This window comes from Nerophis ophidion, linkage group LG12 (assembly GCF_033978795.1).
Source record: "Nerophis ophidion isolate RoL-2023_Sa linkage group LG12, RoL_Noph_v1.0, whole genome shotgun sequence".
Taxonomy (NCBI): Eukaryota; Metazoa; Chordata; class Actinopteri; order Syngnathiformes; family Syngnathidae; genus Nerophis; species Nerophis ophidion.
The window spans coordinates 41608443-41625281 of NC_084622.1; the positions used below are offsets into that span (position 1 = coordinate 41608443).

Here is a 16839-nt window from a genome sequence, read left to right on the forward strand (position 1 = left end):
TTTTGTGATAGAGTGAATGGAGCACATTCTTGTTGGTCATAAAAAAAAAACACAAATGAAGTTTGGTTCTTTTATGGATTTATTATGGGTCTACTGAAAATGTGACCAAATCTGCTGGGCCAAAGTATACATACAGAAATATTATTATTTGTCCCTTGGCAAGTTTCACTGCAATAAGGCACTTTTGGTAGACATCCACAAGCTTCTGGCAAGCTTCTGGTTGAATTTTTGACCACTACTCTTGACAAAATTGGTGCAGTTCAGCTAAATTTGTTGGTTTTCTGACATGGACTTTTTTCTTCAATATTGTCCACATGTTTAAGTCAGGACTTTTGGAAGGCCTTTCTAAAACCTTAATTCTAGCCTGATTTAGCCATTCCTTTACCACTTTTGACGTGTGTTTGGGGTCACTATCCTGTTGGAACACCCAACTGCGCCCAAGACCCAACCTCCGAGCTGATGATTTTAGGTTGTCCTGAAGAAATTGGAGATAATCCTCCTTTTACATTGTCCCATTTACTCTCTGTGAAGCACCAGTTGCATTGGCAGCAAAACAGGCCCAGAGCAAAATACTACCACCACCATGCTTGACAGTAGGGTTGTGTTCCTGAGATTAAAGGCCTCACCTTTTCTCCTCCAAACATATTCCTGGGTATTGTGGCCAAACAGCTCAATTTTTGTTTTATCTGACCACAGAACTTTCCTCCAGAAGGTCTTGTCTTTGTCCATATATATATATATATATATATATATATATATATATATATATATATATATATATACATATACATATACATATATATATATAAATATGTATATATACACATATACACATATATATATATATATATATATATATATACATACTTTATCGTTGTAAAGATATCGATTAACTAACCCTGGAGTTTGGTTTGTATAATGATCTTAAAACTGGAACGAGGTGACAGTTTTCTTTATTTTTTAGTCCTAGAGTTTAAAGAGTAGTCTCATTGATCACCAAAATATCAGATGTTCTTATTGGTACGAGTTCTTGCTACCTGAGAGCGAAGCGAGCTGCACAAGGGGGGGGGGATTTGTCATTATAACAAACTGTTACAGTTTGAAAAACTGGTTAGACAAGTGTGTCATCTTCTCCATGAAGCTCCTCAGTCGAGTATTGTCAGAAGAATTCCATTCTTGGAAACAAGACACTAGACCTGATCCATCTTAAAAAAAAAAAGAAATGTATAAATATAAAACCGCTAGAATGTGTCGTCATATGCTTTTATCCTGATTGTCGGACAAATTTACATAATTTATATTGTCTATATTGTTCTAAAAAACTAAATAAGTTGACCAAAATAGTGGAAACACCTGTCAATATGTGTACATCTCCTTAGAGACAACCTCAAAGTCCAACCACACTATTAAAGATGCATTCATCATATCTGTGAAAGCAATAGAATTAGCAAAAGACCATTATCAAAAACGATTTGTTGTTTGTCTAAAAGGCACTTACTATGCTAAGCAAAATGTTCGTATTTTTTGCTACTTTTTTTGCGTATTTGGGTTTTGATCTACATGAACCCCAAAAATTTGAAATCAAACCATTGAGGCATCGAGGATATTTTTATAAAACAATCTAGCCTTTCTTCATACTTCCTCCAAAGAGCCATTTGGAATTTGCCCCATCAGTGACATTTTTCATTTTGGTAACGTCAGCGGATATCTCTATATATGGTATTAAGTTGCCCGAAGAGCTGTGTACGAGTCCGCCATTGTCGTCCGACACTGTAATCAATAAGTTCCCAAGTTTTCTATATCCTCTTGTTGTGGGACAGACTATCTCGTACGTACACATGCATCCTCTGCTGTTGTCATTTCTAATACCAAGTAGCGCATAGTTCTAACTTATATCTGTCAGTAGTCTCGATATGGAAAGGCTAAAAACTACTACAAGGCTGACGTGGATAAGACGCTGTCAAAGTGGATTCACATGAAACAAAACCGTGCATCCTGAAGAGACAGTCAGAAATCAGCTTGACGATGGTCTGTAAAATATGATCTATGCAACATTTTGACCAAAGAACCACCATTACATGTTATGTATTGTAGACCACAAGGAAGTGTTTTAAATGTAGGAAACAATCCTAATATGACCCATTTAAGGCCACCTGCAGGTGCACTCAAGTCTTGTTCATTTCGCCACTGATCACATTGATAGGTTTAATGCACAAATAATACAAGCACTGTACAATAACATACCACTATGGTATGCATGCTTTGACATGGATAGAGAAATAGATAAATAGTACTTTGATTCCTTCAAGAGAGTTCCCTCAGGAAAATTAAAATTCCAGCAGCAGTTTGCAGAATTGAGCTCGAATTTAAAGAGTAAGGAGTAAATAGCGGGGGTATAAACAGAAATAAAATAGAAAATATAACAATCAGAATAAAAATAAAAGGCAACAATAAAAATTAAAATATAACAGTAAAAATAAGAATATAATTGCACTGTTATTCCACTGTTAATTACACTTTTTTTGTTGCAGTTTATTTCAGTATAGGCAGTGTCCAGGCGAAGGACAGGCTAGATGTATATTTTCAGTGCACGGTCCCTGCACAAGACGGCGGGGGATGGACCCAAGTAACAATAGCACCGATACCAAGGGCAGTACAGATATCAAGTCACTACTCGTGTGAAATAAGCAATACTTTTCAGGTCCCTTTTTTGTTAGGCCATGTCCACACAAAGGCAGATAATTTTAAAATGCATATTTGCAGATATATATATATATATATATATATATATATATATAGAGAGAGAGAGAGAGAGAGAGAGAGAGAGAGAGAGAGAGAGAGAGAGAGAGAGAGAGAGAGAGAGAGAGAGAGAGAGAGAGAGAGAGAGAGAGAGAGAGAGAGAGAGAGAGAGAGAGAGAGAGAGAGAGAGAGAGAGAGAGAGAGAGAGAGAGAGAGCGGAATAGAGCGACTCCAATTGGCTTGATAGCTGACTTTTGCTAGTGTTTATTTACAAGTAGAAAAAAAAACAAATGGGTTCTTGTCTTACATTAAAAAAAACTGCAGTTGCCCTTTAAAGACCGTGTACACAATATTGTACTTCATATATATCACTACTGAACATTGATAAACAGAGGCGTTTTCATGCCACCAATTCGGATGTGGTTTCATTTTTGATTTTATGATTGGACAAAAGTGCATGCAATCCTGTGAGTGTTTTCACGCAAACAGAGATTGTTTTGAAACATTGAGTCTAAAAAACATATTTAAAAGCTGGGGGTGTACCATATCCATGTGGACATACAATACGTAATTTTAAACATTTCTTGTATTTTTGTTGTTGTGTTGTTCCTATTGTTACATTGTTGATAATCAAATAGTTCTATATTGTTCACTAAAACAGGGAATATGTTGTTGGGCCGAAGTATGATTCCGAGGCAAATGAGAACCAATAATGTTTTTTTGCCATTTTTTTTATTTTTATTTTGCACTATTGACTCTATTATGCTCAGATAACTGTTTGTAGGGACAGGCTGATAATCAATCAGTCAATAAATTAAAAATAAAAATGACAATGATTTTGCCAGCATCGATAAATTGCCGAGTTCGTGTGTTTGTTTTCTTTGTCTCTTGCTTCTAAACAGGGTGCAAAGAGCTACTTGGGAATGTTTGATCAGTATTAAAAGAATGGTGTGAACCCTCCTATCAACCATCCACAATCTTTGTCCCTGTGAGTGGAGGCGGAACTCCTTAGTTGCTAGTGAGAAGAACTACAAGTTAACAAAAAATAGAAAGACAAAACATTATTGCAAAGCCAAATGTCCTATTGTGGGAGGTTTTTGATTAAAACCAAATGAGCAAGATTAACCTATCAAAACAGACAAATGAGCCGATATGCTGAATTTGTTGAAAAGTGATGGCAAAAAAAGTAGCAAAAAAACACCGGATCTAGTTTTGGGGGAAAAAACTGCACTTGAAGATGTTCAATATTTATTTAGCAGCAGGTTTTGCTAATAGAGACTTAGAGTAAATTTTATTTTCACTTTAAATGGTAAAAAATAAAATAATACAAATTTAAAAATACAATTTAATTTTATTTGAGAGGGTTACTTGCATTAATAATATATGTTTACATTAGTGCTTAATTTGGTCTCAAAATAATGCTAAAAAATAATATTGTTTATCGGCAGTAATTTGTGATACAATGTATTGTCCAGCAAAATTCATTATCAGCCGAGGCCTAAATTGTATGTATTAAAAGGGTATATTTAGGTTGCTTTGTTGGTATTGTTACATTCTCTCTATAATGGTATATTAATTAAAATTTTGTATATCTGTTTCGCAAGTATGTTTGTTGCTACACTTTTTTTTATTTCTTGCATTATGTTGTGACTTTAGTACTCTCCTTGGTCTAAGGTTAAGAGTGTCCAAACTTTTATATTATTTACATGTGTGTTCATAAAACATGCTAATCATAATTTTCTGTATTTCAAGATATGTTATACAGTTGACTAAATAAATCAATGGTGTCCAAAACAGGGCCTGGGGCCTCCAGCACATTGTACAAATATTAATAAACAACAACAAAAAAGAAAGCATGAAAAATATGTATACTTTATAAATGTAAAAAATCATGACGGTGAAAAGACATGACTTTGATAGGATTATGTTTTTGTTTATCTTTTTGTTGTTATTATGTTGATGTAAAGTAGAAATTTGTTTGGATGTTAAAATGTGTTGTTATTACCAGAGCTTTTTTTTTTTTTACACTGAATTTATGTACGTGACTGCAAACTTGACAACTCATTGGCTGGTTCTGAGACACCGTCGATTGCTTCAGTCCTAATTCATCGGTGGTGGGTCCTGAGTTTTGAAAAAACAAATATTTTTTTCTGCTCTGAATATTTATGGAATGATTGTTATAGCACTGGATTTTTACACATCATTTTTTATACACTACATTTCAAAACATTGTATATAAACAAACTTAATAGTTATCAAACACCTGCATTTTGCAATAATATTGTTTATCGGCAATAATTTGTGGAACAATACGGCATCCAGCACAATTTGTTATAGGTCAAGGCCTAATTGTATGTGATAAAAGTTTATAATTTTGTCGGTATTATTACCTTATCTTATAAAGGGATATTAAATAGGAGGATACCCTGCCCCAAGTGGAGGAGTTCAAGTACCTAGGAGTCTTGTTCACGAGTGGGGGAAGAGTGGATCGTGAGATCGATGGGCGGATCGGTGCGGCGTCTTCAGTAATGCGGACGTTGTATCGATCCGTTGTGGTGAAGAAATAGCTGAGCCGGAAGGCAAAGCTCTCAATTTACCGGTCGATCTACGTTCCCATCCTCACCTATGGTCATGAGCTTTGGGTCATGACCGAAAGGACAAGATCACGGGTACTCGCGGCTCAAATGAGTTTCCTCCGCCGGGTGGCGGGGCTCTCCCTTAGAGATAGGATGAGAAGCTCTGCCATCCGTGAGGAACTCAAAGTAAAGCAGCTGCTCCTCCACATCGAGAGGAGCCAGATGAGGTGGTTCGGGGCTCTGGTCAGGATGCCGCCCGAACGCCTGCTTAGGGAGGTGTTTAGGGCACGTCCAGTAGGAGGCCACGGGGAAGACCCAGGACACGTTGGGAAGACTTTGTCTTCCGGCTGGCCTGGGACCACCTCGGAGCTGGATGAAGTGGCTGGGGAGAGGGAAGTCAGGGTTTCCCTGCTTAGGCTGCTGCCCCCGCGACCCGACCTCGGAAAAGCGGAAGAAGATGGATGTATGGAGAAATGTAGTTTGTCTCCTTTATCCGATTTAATCGAAGTAATAATCGACAGATAAATCGATTTTTAAATTAATCGTTAGTTGCAGCCCTAATATTAACAAACTTAATGATTATTAAACACCTGCATTTTGCAACAATATTATTTACCCGCAATAATTTCTGGAACAATATAGCGTCCAACACAATTTGTAATAGGTTGAGGCCTAATTTTATGTAATAAAAGGTTACAATTTGGTCGGTATTGTTACATTATCTTATAATGGGATATTAAATTCAAATAATGAACATATGTTAACAAATAGGTCGGTTGCTACTGTTTTTCTGTATCTTGTATTTTTATTTATTATTTCAATCAGCAAACCGATCGTAACAATCATAAAAGCTGTTAATGATTTCAAAAAATATCCAAATGAAATAAAAAGTATCGGTATCTGCGATACGGGTCCTGTATTCACTTGATAGAAGGTCGACGCCAAAACGTGCAGTATCATCCACCTCAACACTGCAAACCGCCCCTCCCCCCTAAACGTCACATGACCCGCCCACCACTGCAGAAACTGGGGGAAAGGTTGCCGCGCGTTTGCCGCTTGGATACGGAAACAGATAATACTAGAAATGATCCAATAAATACTTCGATTCCAACAAGCGTTCACCGCATGTTAAAAAGTAAGTATTTTGCTTGTGGTGATAAACCGGCGTCTAAAACGCAGCGACTGTCATCACGAAGGTTTTGTTTACGTTTAATACAGGTCTCATCACAACCCCGTCATTTCAAGTACGTCCAATCCCAACACAAACATGCATTTCTAGAATCAAAAACACACTATCATCCATTATTATAATAATATTCTTATTATTAATCACTTCCCCGCGTTATTGTAATGTTATGGCAGGCATCAAACCACGTGGTCTGCCAGAAACTAGGTCACGTGTGCACACCCCCATTGTAAATAAACCCATAAACAATACATATGATACGTCTTGTCAAATACATATAAGTGACTTTTTTTTTTTCAAACACAGACGCATAAACAAAGTCTAAATGGTGTCCTGTTGCCGTGGACATGACAATGAATGACCTTTATTTGCACCATTACCTACATAGGTGTTATCAGTGAGTAGGGAAGACAGCAATGAGGGAATAATGCTTTAACACGATTAATAAACGTAGGAAATATAAGTGTTATAGTAAGCGACACTTTGTACCTGTGCTGTGACTTCTGCGGTGTCTTTATTAGGATTTAGAGGAAAAGCGAAAGTTACTATTTTTTTCCCACGGCCCTTAAACGTCGCGCAGTTGAAGCTACTACTGCGCAGAAGACAAAAGACAAATAACAAACGAAATGAAACCTTAACCCGCCACGTTTTTAACTGAAAGCGTTGGTGTTTTCAAATCCGTCGCAGCCATGTTTAATGAGCCGCCTGCTAAACTGCGGTGGGCAAAGTCAAGCTAGGCAAGACCGCGTCAAGGCAATGGAGGCGTTTTTACTCACCGAGCGTTCCTATGAATCTGAGGTTGTTTTTTTTTCTGTGTTCGGGTCAGAATGTGAGCGTGGGTGTCTTGTCTGTGCGTGTGTGTGGACTGCTAACGTTACACCAGCGACATGAATGGGAGAGAGAGAAAAAAGCTGGTGGACGGCGTTTGTTTCTTTTGCTACGTCACCTCCGTATTGGGTGCAACAGCGCCCCTCTAAGGATTGAAGTGGTATCGCAGGAGGTTGTTGAGGACGCCTTGAGACTCACCTTGGTCAAAGGTTTAGAGCAGGGGTGCCCATTACGTCGATCGCGAGCTACCAGTCGACCGCGGGGGGTGTGTCAGTCGATCTCCAGCCAGGCTTTTAAAAAAAATAGACCTAAAAATTAGTGATCACCAATCTTCACCAAGACGTCACTTAAATGACATTCACGGTACCGGAGGGTCTTGTGAGATGACGCTGGCTGCTGCAAGATCATTATTATGAAAATATGACCGAGAGGAAGGCGGGAAACACTTTTTATTTCAACAGACTCTCGCGCTGTACCTTCCGTCAAAACTCTAAAGGCCGACTGCACATTTCCTATCTTCACAATAAAAGCCCTGCTTCATGCTGCCTGCGCTAACTAAATACAGAGTCTCGGAAAACTGGCGTGCACAAGCGATCCCTCAGAAAGCTGGCGTGCACATCACTTGTGCGCGCCAGCTTTCCGAGACTCTTATTTTGTTAGCGCTGGCAGCATGAAGCAGGGCTTTTATTGTGAAGATAGGAAATGTGAAATCGGCTTTTAGAGTTTTGACGGAAGGGACAGCGCGAAAGTCTGTTGAAATAAAAAGTGTTTCTCGCCTTCCTCTCTGTCATTTTTTCATAATAATGAACTGGCAGCAGCCAGCGTCATCTCACAAGACCCTCGGGTGCCGTGAATGTCAATCAAGCAAGCTACGGAATTTGCCGCCAATGTTTTTCTTGTAAAGTGTATGGAAGCTGGATGAATTAGATGCCAAAAACCAACCACTTTCATGTGGTATTGTACAGAAAGGACAACTTTTTTTCTCCTCCATTTGAAAATGTGGGCGTTATCATCATTACTGTCTGATTCCAATCAATGCAAGTCATCAGAATCAGGTAATACACCAACTTATATTCTTGTCTTCATGAAAGAAAGACATCTATATGTGTTACACATGCTTGTATTATCATTAAACACATTTAACTTGTTTACAAAAATGTCTCTTTCATAAATAAATAAATGTAAATGATATATATAAATGAGGTAGATCCCCTGGAGTTGGTCAATTGAAAAGTAGCTCGCCTGCAGAAAAAGTGTGGGCACCCCTGGTTTAGAGAAAGGGGGGGTCCAATTTTTTTGTACTGAGTGCTGAAAAATTAAACCATTTTGATACAATATGTATAAAAATTAAAGTTTAAGTACCAATGATTGTCACACACATACTAGGTCAGGGGTCGGCAAACTTTACCACTTACAGTTGTGATCAAAATTATTCAACCCCCACACAATTTTGGTGTTTTAGCAAGTTGGACATGTATTCCGTATTTTGTTTATAGTCGTATCAAATAAAGATGTGTCAAAGAGACAAATGCAACTTACATTGTAACACTGTATTTCACAAAATACCAAAAAAGGAATTTTTTCTTAATATCTCATTGACAAAATTATTCAACCCCCTAGTTACATGCATCTTTAGTACTTAGTAGAACACCCTTTGGCAGTAATTACATCCTTCAAACGTGATACATAACCGGACACAAGCTTCTTGCAACCATCTACAGGTATTTTAGCCCATTCCTCTTGGGCAAAGGCCTCCAGTTCATTCATATTCTTGGGTTTGTGTGCTGCAACTGCCTTCTTCAAGTCCCACCACAGGTTTTCTATAGGATTTAGGTCTGGCGACTGTGAAGGCCACTCCAGAGTCATCCAGCCCTTTTTCTGCAACCACCCTGATGTTGATTTGGAGGTATGCTTGGGATCGTTGTCCTGTTGGAAGGTCCAACCTCTCCCAAGCCTCAGCTTCGTCACTGACTTCATGACATTTGCAGCTAATATATCCTGCTAGGAAATAGAAATCATAATGCCTTGAACGCGCTGGAGATTCCCGGTACCTGAGGCAGAGAAACAGCCCCAAAGCATGATTGACCCCCCACCATGCTTAACAGTAGGCAAGGTGTTCTTTTCTTTGTAAGCTTCATTTTATTCTCCTCCAGACATAACGTTGATTCATAGGCCCAAAGAGTTCCAGTTTTGTCTCATCACTCCATAGAAGAGTTTCCCAAAAGCTTTGGGGTTTGTCCAGATGATTTTTGGCATACTGGAGTCTATTTTTGTTGTGCCTGGTAGTCAGAAGAGGGGTGTGCCTAGGAGTTCTGGCATGGAGGCTTTCATCTCGTAGTGTGCGCCTTATTGTCTGGGACGAAACCTGCGTTCTCCCCTCTGCAATGTCCTGTTGTAGTTCCTCAGCTGTTACCCGGGGGGTTTTCACCACTGTACGCTTCAAATACCGGACAGCAGTTGCACACAACATCCTCTTTCTACCACGCCCAGGTAGTGTTTCCACTGTGCCTTTAGCTTTAAACTTGTGAATTATGCTCCCAACTGTGTCTCTTGGAATGTGTAATGTCTTTGCTATTTTCTTACATCCATATCCTTTCTTATGAAGAGAAATGACCTCCTCTCTTGACTTCTTTGACCACTCCCTGGACTTCACCATGTTGCAAATTCCACCATTGACCATCTACAAGAAGCTGAGCATCACAGTCTTTTTCAATCAGTTTAATTGTTGCTCGTTATGGTTCTAATCACATCTACAGGTGTTTTCAACACCTGATTGAAAATACTTTATTCAAATTCTGTTCTTAAGAGTTATGATCTTCAAGGGGTTGAATAATTTTGTCAATGAGATATTAAGAGAAATGACACTGTTTGGTATGTTACAAAATATAATGTTGTAATTCAAGTTGCATTTGTCTATTTAATGCATCTTTATTTGATATGATAATAAACAAAATACGGAATACATTTCCAACTTGCTAAAACACCAAAATTGTGTGGGGGTTGAATAATTTTAATCACAACTGTAAAGAGCCATTTTGACCCGTTTCACAAAATAAAGAAAACAATGGGAGCCACAAGACTTTTGAAATTTATAATGAAATAACACTGCATACAGAGTTTTTTTTTGTGCTTTGTGCTATGTATAAACCAGGGGGTCTCAGACACACGGCCCGCCATTAAATATGAAGATTTGATGTTAGTGCGGCCAGTGAGTTTTATATGAATGCCCCTTATTAGCAGCACGCATACAATTCCACCTGATTTGTCCAGGAGACTCGGGGGTTACAGAGTGACTATTCCCTAGAACAGGGGTCACCAACACGGTGCCCGCGGGCACCAGGTAGCCCATAAGGACCAGATGAGTAGCGCTGGCTTGTTCTAAAAATAGCTCAAGTAGCAGCACTTACCAGTGAGCTGCCTCTATTTTTTAAATTGTATTTATTTACCAGCAAGCTGGTCTCGGTTTGCTCGACATTTTTAATTCTAAGAGAGACAAAACTCAAATAGAATTTGAAAATCCAAGAAAACATTTGAAAGACTTGGTCTTCCCTTGTTTAAATAAATTCATTTATTTTTTTACTTTGCATCTTATAACTTTCAGAAAGACAATTTTAGGGAAAAAATACAACCTTAAAAATGATTTTAGAATTCTTAAACACATATACCTTTTTACCTTTTAAATTCCTCTTCTTTCCTGACAGTTTAAATCAATGTTCAAGTATTTTATTTTATTTTTTGTAAAGAATAATAAATACATTTTAATTTAATTCTTCATTTTAGTTTCTGTTTTTTCGACAAAGAATATTTGTGGAAAATTTCTTTAATCTTATGATTAAAATTCAAAAAATAATATTGTGGCAAATCTCGAAAATCTGTAGAATCAAATGTAAATCTTATTTCAAAGTCTTTTGAATTTCTTTTAACATTTTTGTTCTGGAAAATCTAGAAGAAATAATGATTTGTCTTTGTTTGAAATATAGCTTGGTCCAATTTGTTATATATTATAACAAAGTGCAGATTGGATTTTAACCTATTTAAAACATGTCATCAAAATTCTAAAATGAATCTTAATCAGGAAAAATTATTAATGATGTTCCATAAATTATTTTTTTAATTTTTTCAAAAAGGTTCGAATTAGCTTGTTTTTCCTCTTCTTTTTTTTCGGTTAAATTTTGACTTTTAAAGAGTCGAAATTGAAGATAAACTACGTTTCAAAATTTAATTTTCTTTTTTTCGTTCTCTCCTCTTTTAAAACGTTCAATTAAGTGTTTTTTTCATCATTTATTCTCTACAAAAAACCTTCAGTAAAAGGAAAAAAAATGTACGACGGAATGACAGACAGAAATACCAATTTTTTTATATAAATAGATTTATTTATTAAAGGTAAATTGAGCAAATAGGCTTTTTCTGGCAATTTATTTAAGTGTGTATCAAACTGGTAGCCCTTCGCATGAATCAGTACCCAAGAAGTAGCTCTTGGTTTCAAAAAGGTTGGTGACCCCTGCCCTAGGATGTGTACTGAGTAATACCCAATCAACAAAAATAAGGGCGTGCTACGATGGCACTGTCTTTAGTGACCTCCACAACTTGTTCAAACCGCTTGACAGTCAAGTCACATGTTGTACATGACTTCTGCAGACGCACACATGCGATTGCAAGGCATACTTGTTCAACAGCCATACAGGTCACACTGAGGGTGCCAGTTTAAACAACTTTAAGACTGTTACAAATTTGCGCCACACTGTGAACCCACACCAAACAAGAATGACAAACACACTTCGGGAAAACATCCACACTAAATCAACACAACATAACAAATACCCAGAATCCCATGCAACCCTGACTCTTCCAGGCTACATCACACCCCGCTAGCACCAACCCCCCTGCACCCTCCTGCGTCGGTTGAGGTAGGCGGGTTTAGGGGGGGCGGGGTTTGGTTCTAGCGGATCAGAAATCCCCTGGTAAATTCGGTAAGGTCGGTAAGTTAACAGCTGAGCCACACCAGAATGATCAAAGAGCCGCATGCGGTTCCGGAGCCGCAGGTTGCCGACCCCTGTACTAGGTGAAGTGAAGTGAATTATATTTATATAGCGCTTTTCTCTAGTGACTCAAAGCATTTTTAGATAGTGAAACTCAATATCTAAATTACATTTAAACCAGTGTGGGTGGCACTGGGAGCAGGTGGGTAAAGTGTCTTGCCCAAGGACACAACCGCAGTGACGAGGATAGCGGAAGCGGTGGATCAAACCTGGAACACTATTGTGCAGATCTGAATGCTTATTTTTTAAATGTTTACCTAAGTTTGAAGCTAAAGTGCTAATACTAATCACCACATTTGGCGAGGCGTGTTTTAAAGTAGCTGTTGTGAAAGTAGCGTATGTGTGTGTGTGCTCCTTTAAGAATGGCAGTATGTGGGAGGAGTGTGGGTAAGTGAGTGGGCAAGTTAGAAGAGGTAGCGCTAGCATGTGCAGGAGTGTCAATAGCATTGTGGATGTCCGGTTGTGCCCTGGGAAAATTAAAAATACAGTGACCAAATGATAACTTTTAAGAGCAGGTGAATAAACGTGTTTATTCTCGTTCACAATTTTTAATCACAACTGCACAGAGGAAAAACCGGAAACACTCAATTCCCACTTCCCGCCCAAAAACACTGCCCATGCGTGAACCCACTACATGGCGAAACATGTTAACAGTAACTAATAGACGGCCTCGTCAATACGGCGTAAGAGCGGGGCTTAGCGGACACATTGTGAAGTGAAAGTTCAATCAATCAATCAATCAATGTTTATTTATATAGCCCCAAATCACAAATGTCTCAAAGGACTGCACAAATCATTACGACTACAACATCCTCGGAAGAACCCACAAAAGGGCAAGGAAAACTCACACCCAGTGGGCAGGGAGAATTCACATCCAGTGGGACGCCAGTGACAATGCTGACTATGAGAAACCTTGGAGAGGACCTCAGATGTGGGCAACCCCCCTCCCCTCTAGTGGACCGAAAGCAATGGATGTCGAGCGGGTCTAACATGATACTGTGAAAGTTCAATCCATAGTGGCTCCAACACAGCCGCGAGAGTTCAGTTCAAGCGGATCCAAGACAGCAGCGAGAGTCCCGTCCACAGGAGACCATCTCAAGCGGAGGCGGATCAGCTGCGTAGAGATGTCCCCAACCGATACAGGCGAGCGGTCCATCCTGGGTCCAGACGAGCTGTCCATCCTGGGTCTCGACTCCGGACAGCCAGTACTTCATCCATGGTCATCGGACCGGACCCCCTCCACAAGGGAGGGGGGGACATAGGAGAAAGAAAAGAAGCGGCAGATCAACTGGTCTAAAAAGGAGGTCTATTTAAAGGCTAGAGTATACAGATGAATTTTAAGGTGAGACTTAAATGCTTCTACTCTAAGTTCTCCCCTGTTGATTGATTGATTGATTGATTGAAACTTTTATTAGTAGATTGCACAGTACAGTACATATTACGTAGAATTGACCACTAAATGGTAACACCTGAATAAGTTGTTCAACTTGTTTAAGTTGAAAAACTTAAACAAGTGCACTTGTTTATCAATTCATGGTACAAATATATACTATCATCATAATACAGTCATCACACAAGTTAATCATCATAGTATGTACATTGAATTATTTACATTATTTACAATCCGGGGGTTGGGATGAGGAGCTTTGGTTGATATCAGTACTTCAGTCATCAACAATTGCATCAACAGAGAAATGGACATTGAAACAGTGTAGGTCTTATTTAGTAGGATATGTACAGCAAGCAGAGAACATAGTGAGTTCAGATAGCATAAGAACAAGTATATACATTAGAAATACATTAGATTATTTACATTCCGGGGAGATGGGATGTGAATGGAGGAGGGTATTAGTAAAGCGTTGAAGTTGCCTGGAGGTGTTTTAGAGCGGTTTTGAAGGAATATAGAGATGCACTTACTTTTATACCTGTTGGGAGTGCATTCCACATTGATGTGGCATAGAAAGAGAATGAGTTAAGACCTTTGTTAGATCGGAATCTGGGTTTAACGTGGTTTGTGGAGCTTCCCCTGGTGTTGTGGTTATGGCTGTCATTTACGTTAAGGAAGTAGTTTGACAAGTGGGGCGGCATGGCGTGGTGGGTAGAGCAACCGTGCCAGAAACCTGAGGGTTGCAGGTTCGCTTCCCACCTATGGACATCAAAGTCGCTGCCGTTGTGTCCTTGGGCAGGACACTTCACCCTTTGCCCCCGGTGCCGCTCACACCGGTGAATGAATGATGAATGAATGATTGGTGGTGGTCGGAGGGGCCGTAGGCGCAAATGGCAGCCACGCTTCCGTCAGTCTACCCCAGGGCACCTGTGGCTACAGATATAGCTTACCACCACCAGGTGTGAATGAATGATGGGTTCCCACTTCTCTGTGAGAGCTTTGAGTATATAACAATAGAAAAGCGCGATATAAATCTAATCCATTATTATGATTATTATTATGTACTTCGGTATCAGGGAGGTGTATTGAATTTTATAGACATGGCTCAGTGCAAGTTGTTTTACTCTGTCCTCCACCCTGAGCCAGCTAGCTTTCTCCTCCACCACGGTCCACGGTCCACGGTCTGGGATCAGTTCTTGTGGCCCATGTCCATATCTGACCTGGGATCAGTTATTGTGGGCAGGTGCACATCTGACCTGGGATCAGTTCTTGTGGCCCATGTCCACATCTGATCTGGGATCAGTTATTGTGGGCAGCTGCACATCTGGCCTTGGATCAGTTATTGTGGGCAGGAGAACATCTGACCTGGGATCAGTTATTGTGGGCAGCTGCACATCTGGCCTGGGATCAGTTATTGTGGGCAGGAGAACATCTGACCTGGGATCAGTTATGTGGGCAGCTGCGCATCTGGCCTGGGATCATTTATTGTGGGCAGGAGAACATCTGACCTGGGATCAGTTATCGTGGCCCATGTCCACCTTTGACCTGGGATCAGTTGTAATGGGCAGGAGAACATCTGACCTGGGATCAGTTATTGTGGGCAGCTGCGCATCTGGCCTGTGATCAGTTATTGTGGGCAGGAGAACATCTGACCTGGGATCAGTTATCGTGGCCCATGTCCACCTTTGACCTGGGATCAGTTATAATGGGCAGGAGAACATCTGACCTGGGATCAGTTATTGTGGGCAGCTGCGCATCTGGCCTGTGATCAGTTATTGTGGGCAGGAGAACGTCTGACCTGGGATCAGTTGTTGTTGCCCATGTCCACATCTGACCTGGGATCAGTTATTATGGGCAGGAGAACATCTGACTTGGGATCAGTTATTGTGGGCAGCTGCACATCTGGCCTAAGATCAGTTCTTGTGGCCCATGTCCACATCTGACCTGGGATCAGTTATTGTGGGCAGCTGCACATCTGACCTGTGATCAGTTCTTGTGGCCCATGTCCACATCTGACCTGGGATCAGTTCTTGTGGGCAGCTGCACATCTGGCCTGGGATCAGTTCTTGTGGGCAGGAGAACATCTGACCTGGGATCAGTTATTGTGGCCCATGTCCACATCTGACCTGGGATCAGTTCTTGTGGCCCATGTCCACATCTAACCTGGAATCAGTTATTATGGGCAGTGTCCACATCTGACCTGGGATCAGTTATTATGGGCAGGAGAACATCTGACCAGGGATCAGTTATTATGGGCAGCTGCACATCTGGTCTGAGATCAGTTATTGTGGCCCATGTCCACATCTGACCTGGGATCAGTTATTGTTGGCCATGTCCACATCTAACCTGGAATCAGGTTTTATGGGCAGTGTCCACATCTGACCTGGGATCAGTTATTATGGGCAGCTGCACATCTGACCTGAGATCAGTTCTTCAATCAATCAATCAATGTTCACTTATATAGCCCTAAATCACTTGAGTCTCAAAGGGCTGCACAAACCACCACGACATCCTCGGTAGGCCCATATAAGGGCAAGGAAAACTCACACCCAGTGGGACATTGGTGACAATTATGACCCAGTGGGACGTCGGTGACAATGATGACTATGAAAACCTTAGAGAGGAGGAAAGCAATGGATGTCGAGCGGATCTAACAGGATACTGTGAAAGTTCAATCCACAATGGATACAACACAGTCGCGAGAGTCCAGTCCAAAGAGGATCCAAGACACAGCAGCGAGAGTCCCGTTCACAGCGGAGCCAGCAGGAAACCATCCCAATCTTGTGGCCCATTTCCACATCTGACCTGGGATCAGTTCTTGTGGCCCATTTCCACATCTGACATGGGATCAGTTCTTGTGGGCAGGTGCACATCTGACCTAAGATCAGTTATTTTGAGCAAGTGCACATATGACCCGGGATCAGTTCTTGTGGGCATGTCCACATCTGACCTGGGATCAGTTCTTGTGGCCCATTTCCACATCTGACATGGGATCAGTTCTTGTGGGCAGGTGCACATCTGACCTAAGATCAGTTATTTTGAGCAAGTGCACATATGACCCGGGATCAGTTCTTGTGGGCATGT

The 16839-nt window shown here is 40.4% G+C and overlaps 2 protein-coding genes across 4 annotated transcripts in view; one reads left to right on the forward strand and one right to left on the reverse strand.

Annotated features, from left to right (window-relative positions):
* LOC133563449 (carnitine O-palmitoyltransferase 1, liver isoform-like) overlaps nucleotides 1-7447 on the reverse strand; it is a 44675-nt gene extending 37228 nt beyond the window's left edge. For both annotated transcript variants that reach the window (XM_061917582.1, XM_061917581.1), the window contains exon 1: nucleotides 7278-7447. The gene's annotated coding sequence lies outside the window, so the exon portion shown is untranslated. The remainder of the gene's footprint in view (nucleotides 1-7277) is intronic.
* LOC133563450 (USP6 N-terminal-like protein) overlaps nucleotides 6338-16839 on the forward strand; it is a 59320-nt gene continuing 48818 nt past the window's right edge. For both annotated transcript variants that reach the window (XM_061917583.1, XM_061917584.1), the window contains exon 1: nucleotides 6338-6450. The gene's annotated coding sequence lies outside the window, so the exon portion shown is untranslated. The remainder of the gene's footprint in view (nucleotides 6451-16839) is intronic.